The 7753-nt window shown below is 36.7% G+C and overlaps 1 long non-coding RNA gene across 1 annotated transcript; it reads left to right on the top strand.

Moving 5' to 3' along the window:
* The first annotated feature begins 1243 nt into the window (after positions 1 to 1243).
* LOC129144440 (uncharacterized) lies at positions 1244 to 3945 on the top strand. The gene is made up of 2 exons (XR_008548874.1): positions 1244 to 1343; positions 3618 to 3945. It is a non-coding gene; the product is annotated as an uncharacterized LOC129144440 (long non-coding RNA).
* Positions 3946 to 7753: the final 3808 nt, after the last annotated feature.

The following is a 7753-nucleotide window of genomic DNA, read 5'->3' as shown; positions in this document are numbered from 1 at the left end:
GGGTCTTGAGGACTCTGAAAATACTGTATTCATTTATTGATGGCCCATATTGGAATGCTGGTTGGACACCCGTGAGGTGCTATTCAGAACACTGAGTAAACATTGTAGGGATTGCCACTAAGGACCTCAGAGTCTCCTGGGGAATGCAGAAGAGTTAAAAAAATATCATAGCTGTTTTAATGAGAGCCAACACTGAGTGCCATGGGAAACAGAGTAATGGATACCAGATTTTGGGGAGAAGGTAGGTAGGAGTGGCTTTTTGAAGAGGTAATGAGAAGGTGAATTCTAACAAGACAAGTAACAGTGTTTTGGGGAGAAAGTGCCTAGCCTAGATCGTAGGCCAAAGGGGCCTGGAGTGCCAGTGATAAGGATAGGTGGCAGAGAAATTCTAGGCAGAAAAGGGTGGGTCCCCGATAGAAACCCCACCTTTATGCTGAAAAACCTGATACCCATGGCCCATAGTGAGAACTTCTATCCCTGTTTTCCTGTTTGAATGCTGCCTTTTCCTAAACTACTCATGGCCTGCCCCACCTGCCAGCCTATGCCTATAAACACCCCAGACTGAGCCAGCAGAAGGGAGAAGCATCTCGATGTCAGGGACTACAGCTGGACCTTAGAGAGAGAAGTGGCTTGACTTCAGAGAAACAACTTGATGGGATAACTTCAGAGAAGAATCCAGCCAGAGACAGCCGAACTTCAGGAGGAGATTACCTACCCACCCCACCCCCTTTCCAGCACTCCTTCCCACTAAAAGCCACTTTCACTTGCAATAAAATCCCCCACACTTACTATCCTTCGATTGGTTCGTGTGACCTCATTTTTCCTGGGCGCTGGACAAGAGCTTGGGAGCCACCAGTGCGGATAAAAAAGGCTGCCACGCTGGCCCTTTGCCCTTGCTGGGTAGAGGGCAGCCGCCTTGCGTGAAAAGGCAAAGGGCTTTTCGCTGAAAAGCCATCCGTGGACAGCAGAACTAAAAGAGTACTGTAACATGTCCTCTGAGGCTTCCAGAGTTGCAGGCACCCCCCCCTGGATGCTGCTGCTGGGCCTGCACAGAGTTCACTCCTGCCAGCACCCAGAAGCATTCACTCTGGCTCCTGTACCCACTCACCTGAGCGTTCCCTCCCACAAGAGGTGGAATGCAGGGGGTCCAAGTGAGCGGAGTTTGATCCTTCCAGTGCTGAAATGGTTCGAGTGCGCATGCGCTCCAGTTCCCACCTTGTTCAGTTGCGCACTCCCTCCCACGAGGAGTTGAGAGTGGTGGACTGAGTAAACAAGGCACTCCTGTCACAGGGTTCAGGGAAATATCCTACTTCACCAGGATGAGTATCAAAGTACATCTATTGGTAATTGCAAATTGTTATCTCTTTGAAAAGAAATTTTTTTAATTCATGTTCCTCATATATGTTATCAAAATAAGCTTGGCTGTGCTGATAAATTAATGATACCTAAATTCTCACTTCCTTACATTCTACTCAACTCTCTGCTGGAAAAGTTATTTCCAGTTACTTATTGTGAAAGAATCTTTGGCACCTGTGTGCTCATCAGAAATTATATTATTCTTACCTATTCTAACTCTTACCTGTTCTTTCAAAGTATTTTCCTTAGGCTGAAAATCAGTAGCTTTTGTTCATGAATAATACATTATAAGACTTAAAACTGAATGTCTGATACTGTATCTTCAGATAACTAAAGCTCTTTGTCCTCAATGATTTCACTATTTGATTATCTTTTAGAAATGCTGCTCTATTGAGGACTGCTTTTATACTATCTAATGCCTCCTCTAGATAAACAAATTTCAAAATCTCAGGTGGAGGTGAGTGTTTGCCTTCATGGTAAACTCATCAGAAGCTTATTGTCTTCATTCTTTTCTTGCTCTTGCTTTTGAATCTATCCTCAAGCAAATCCTTTCCTTTTGTTTGTTTGTTTCTTGGTTTGATAGGGCATATTAATGAGACAGATGCGGCAACAGCCGTCAATGTATTTGGAAGAGCTAAAACTTCATTTATAAATTGTTCCTGTCCTAACACGCCATGTAGTTCTATGTCTCCATGCATTACCAAAAGAAGCCTCTGACATCCATAATGATGATTTCCAGCTTTGAGAGACATGGTGTACCACCCTTAGCTGTGATCCCTGTTACACAGCTTTCCTTCAGCCTCCCTGTAGATGAAAGGAGTTAAAAACAGGAAAATGTTAATTGAAATATTTATGCATGTGTTTTAGAATTAGTATTAGATAATACTCTAATATTCTTAGAGTAATAATATTCTCGAAACTACTTTTCAAATCACACCTGTGAAGATATTAATATTTGAATATATTGCTCCAAATAAGCTTTCTTTGTTTTAAAGCATATAATTTCTATTTGAAATATTTTGATGAAGTAAAATGCAACGATTTCTTATATAAAGTTAGAAAGCCAATCAAGCTTTTTATTAAAACAATAATACAAAATAGCAGTGAAGGTTAAGAAAGCTGGTAGGAGAAAGCTGTGATATTAAGGACTAGTTTATCCATTTGTTGATCATATTAATTCTTATCCAACTTTCAAACTTGAGTGATAAGCCAGAAATATTTTATGAGAATGGTAAGGGAAGTATAAAAAAATCCTTTCTGAAATCCCATCCTGTTGTAAGCTTGAGGCACACATGTCAGCATTGTAGCTAAAACTGCAAATTCTAGAATCAGCTTTCTTCAACTCAAATGCTAGCTTCAGAAAAGTTACTTAACCTCTCCAAGCCTCAGTTTTCATATCTATAAAATGAAGATTATAATAGGGTTGTGAAAATTAAATGAGAGTATTTCAAGTGCATAGCAGAGTATGACACATGGAAAATGTCCAATATGTTAATTATTGTTAAAAGATAAATAAGACATACTAATTTCCTTACTATACTCAAGACTTTCTACAAAGTGACCATGGTGCTTGCCCATTAAAGCCATCAGCATTGTATGAGTATGTGTCAGGGTGAGAGTATGTGTATTAGAGGAGAAAGTAGACAGCATCATCCCTATTTTTAAATCATTTCTATGATTCTATAATCAACTTTTTTTCTGAGAAATACATTCAATTGTGGTTTTTGTTTATGACGTTCATGTCTACAAGCCCGAACTTAATTTAGAAATTTAGAGTTGAGATATTATTTCCAAATTTAGAACAGAACAACAGAAGAGAAAATCAGGTACAAATGTTTTGTACTTCACAAATTATTGCCAGGAGCATATTGTAACTATGAAAAGAAAAATTGCATATTAAAAATTTATAACTCAACACAATAAGGTTCTATATTGCCTAAGTAGCTAATTAATTTATTGATTCAATCTAAAGATACCAAAATTGTTAAATATAAAATATGATTAGTTATTAATTTATTAATATCAAATTTGAAAAGTTACAATTTTCTCATTTGTTTTAATCTGTATGTTTTAGGTAATGCCTTGCACAAGTAAGGTTCAGAATACATGGAGTAGATTGAATAACAAAGCAAAGAATAATGCTAGCATCCTGTATAACATTGAGAGGCTGCTTAGAGAAGGTTTAAAACTGAACTCATATCAGTCCCTGTCTTGTCAAGAGATTTGATTTTTTTTTTTTTTTTTTTTTTTTTTTTTGACAGAGTCTCGTTCTCTTGCACAGGCTGGAGTGCAGTGGCACCATCTCGGCTCACTGCAAGTTCTGGGCCGCCAGGATTCAGGCGATTCTCTTGTCTCAGCCTACCAAGTAGCTGGAACTACAGGTGTGCGCCACCATGACTGGATAATCTTTTTGTATTTTTAGTAGAGACTGGTTTTTGCCACGTTGACTAGGCTGGTCTCCAATTCCTGAACTCAGCAATCCGCCCACCTCAGCCTCCCAAAGTGCTGTGATTACAGGGATGAGCCACCATCCCCGGCCGCCGGGCCGACTAGTGAATTTCTAATTAAATATCTAATTTTGCAACCGAAGCTAGCTGTATTCATCAAGCCTATTTTAGCTTTTAAACAACTAGCTGTGTGCCTTTGATCATGTAATTTAACCTTTCCTGGTTTCCACATTGCCTCTTCTGTAAAAGGATGATGATAATGTCCTGTGTTGTTGGAAACAGCCCAAATCAGGAATATTTGACAAGGCTTGCCAAATTAGCATATTCCAGGGTTCATTTTTAGCCTTTTGATTAAAAATCTCAGTGACCAGGCTTGGGAAGCTACACTGAAAGAAACCCCTATGTGGTTCTTACGTAATCAACCTTTGAGAACCGCTGGTCCTCAAAGTTCCCATGTATGACTGATCGAAGGAAAGGAGTTACTACTTAGCATCAATGAATATGAGTTGAGCTGGCGTATTGTCTCCTCCGGGAACAGAATTTAGATATCTAACAATTTTCTAAAAGTTATAAAACAGAATAGTAAAAATATTTATTTACATAGAAGTAAAAATAAATAATATCATATACTAAATTGTTATTTACTGCCTCCAGAATCAAGTAAACAATAATGAAAAACAATATTTTTTATGTGAATAATATATCACGGGCTTAGAAATTACAGTTTTTCTTAGAACTTAGGTTAGCCTTACCATACATGTATAACTTTGCTATTATGTCTATATTTTTAGTTTTCAAATCCATACAGAGCACAAAATCTGTGGCTAGGCATTGTTATAAGCACTTTACACATTCTAATACATTTAATAGTCATGCAGATATGCAGCTTTTTTGGTACTATATGACTTTCCATTTCCAGCACACGTTCATACTGGCTTATCAAAAGAATAATTAATAGGAAATGTACTTTCTTCACACAGATTCCCTCTTCAAAATTGGAATGTGAGCAAAAGAGTGCTATTCTGTTTGAATTGATTCTGTTTGGCTATTCGGCTGCCTTTTTACGGTAAAATTGAAAAGGCTCACACAGAATTTAACCATTATATGCAGAAAAGGAAGCCAAAGATACCAGGGAAAAGTAATTCAGACAGTATTCATCTCACAATGCATTTTCTAGCAGAAATTAAAAAAATTGCTAGAAACTTTCAATGTTTCTGTATTTTCAATAATAAATAATTTGAATAATGTCTCTATCCGATATTTTTACATTTTTTTCTTTGCAAAACAGAATATATTGTTACCACTGACTCAGCTCCAGAAAAGATAAAGGAGAATCACCTTTGCTCAATGTAGCAAAGGCCTTGGACATAGCTACCAAAAACACTGTACACTTTGTAGGGAGTCTGACTACTTTTAAGCAAAGCATGAAAATTTGAAAATGGAAAAAAAATACATTAAAGTTTTAAAATACGTCAAATGATTTTTCTGCTGGCAAGTGTTTCCTAAGTCTCATTGTAATCAAAATATACTTGATTTTTCACAATTTCAGTGTATATGTCTATAATCATTTTACCAGAGACTTGCTTGCATGTAAGCAGCTCCTAATGTTCAAATTGACATGACACTAAACCAGAGTCTGCAAACCAGCCCCCACACTTTTCTTCCAGTTCTACTGTCTCACAAGTGTATTGGCTCTTTGATCATCACTTTATAATTCTCTTTATTCACCGATTTAACAAATGATTGTAAACTTAATATATGGTACTATGTTAGACTTAGTAGGTAAAACAAAAAAAAGGGACATGCTGCACCCCTTCAAAATGTTGGACTCTCAATACCCCCAAATTTCTAGAGTTTTTTTATCTAAAGCCAATTCCCAATCAAGTTGAGGGAAGATACTATCAAATTCTAGTGCCTGTTGATTTTATTCCTAGCACCTATCTCATATATAACTATACCCTATGTGTACGTATCTCACATGCATTGAAATTAATTGCTTTATCCAAATATTGCCCTTATTTTGTGGTGAGAAAATGTCTCTCAAAAGCAGTGAGTGCTCCTTACTTGCAATTTCTGAACTGCTATTAGTAAAATAAACTATAACCCAATACCTATTTCTTTGCAGTTTTTACATGTAATTAATATGACCAAATATTTTTAGTGATTTATAAAAGTTTATTATATATATGCTATCAGTCTCTTGCTTGGGCTAATATTTCATCAATTAAAATACTGCTATTTTAAAGTTAATGATAATAAAAATTAAAGGTTAGTTATAGGAGCTTAGGGTTTTAACCAAATTTTGGAAACAATTATGCTTAAAGAATAAAGGGAAAATATAGATTTCCTGACTATAGCAGGTTATGGCCAGCATAAAGGCCTGAATGGGCTTAAACCACCTGGAGGACCTACCTGATTATACCAGGAACCAGAAATGCTAAGAGGCTCTTATGAACACAAGTCCTCCTACTCAAAGTAAGGGTCACAGCCATGGAGCATCAGTGGCTAAAAGCAAGAGGGGGTCTTGACAAGGAGATGGAGCCGAGGATAAGGAGCCAGGGAAAGCCAAGAAAAACAGAGCAGCTCAAAAATTAAGCTGAACCAGGGTTCATAACTGCCCAAGTTTTTTCTTGATTGGACATGAGGTGGGAATATTGTCTGAAAGGTAAAATACAGGGGTAAACAGTTTTGGTTCACAGCTCTGTGACAACAGAGTAAGCACTGACTCTGTTAATAATCCCAATAATAAAGGATATTGTCTTACAAAGCTTATATAATCATTCATTCCCTCTCACAACTTTTTTAATTCTTAGAATGATACAATATCTAGTTTTCTGGACATTATTCAGAATAATCCACCTTATTTATTCATGCCACCAATAGTCATATTCAAATTCATGCTTTGAGATGAAAAGGTTGTGAAAAGCTATTGAACTCCAGAGATACAAACCTTCAAGCTAACAGGTGATGAACGAATTATAATGTTCACATTCTCTGAAAGCAATGTTATTTAGCAGATATTTAATAAATTTGTAAAGGTCTACGGATTTTAAACTGCATATTTTTTAAAAGTTATTTTGTTAAAGATTTTGCAAAAAATGTCTTCAAGTGTTTATCCTCCTATTCCCTAGTATAAAGATGAATAGCCAATTATTTTAAAATTAAGGAACATTTGTTCTTTGAAGATGATGTCCATTTCTCTGTGGCTTATTGATAAAAGCTAAAATGCAGAGCTTCATGCACATATTAAAACTATAATAATTCTCTCTTGATATATATGCCCCAAATCCTCTATTCATTTTTCTGCTAATTCATAACTCTAGCAACAAAGTTTTCTCATTTCTAAGAACAAGGAGAAACCAGTCCCCAGACTCTTCTTCCCCAGCCCCATCATCTCACAGAACCATAGAGTGCATTAGGTTTAGATTACTTTTGGTAAAATAATGTATTCTTATATTACTGTTACAAGAAAGGTGTCCTGAGCCAGACCCCAAGACAGGGTTCTCGGATCTCACGCAAGAAAGAATTCCAGACAAATCCATAGAGTAAAGTGAAAGCAAGTTTATTAAGAAAGTAAAGGAATAAAAGAATGGTTACTCCATAGGCAGAGCAGTGATGTGAGCTCCTCAGCTACTTATTTTTATGGTTATTTCTTGATTATATGCTAAACAAAGGGTGGATTATTGATGAGTTTTCCAGGAAAGGGGTGGGCAATTCAAGGAACTGAGGGGTCCTCTCCTTTTTAGACCATATGGAGTAACTTCTGGACTTTGTCATGGCGTTTGTAAACTTTCACGGCACTGGTGGGAGTGTCTTTTATCATGCTAATGTGTTATAATTAGCGAATAATGAGAAGTGAGGAACACCAGAGGTCACTTTCATTGCCATCTTGGTTTTCGTGGGTTTTGGCCAGCTTTATTTATTTATTTATTTTTTAACTACAGTCTTTT

This window comes from Pan troglodytes, chromosome 5, assembly GCF_028858775.2.
Source record: "Pan troglodytes isolate AG18354 chromosome 5, NHGRI_mPanTro3-v2.0_pri, whole genome shotgun sequence".
Lineage (NCBI taxonomy): Eukaryota > Metazoa > Chordata > Mammalia > Primates > Hominidae > Pan > Pan troglodytes.
The sequence above is the reverse complement of the archived record's forward strand: the minus strand, read 5'-3'. Positions and strand labels throughout refer to the sequence as shown.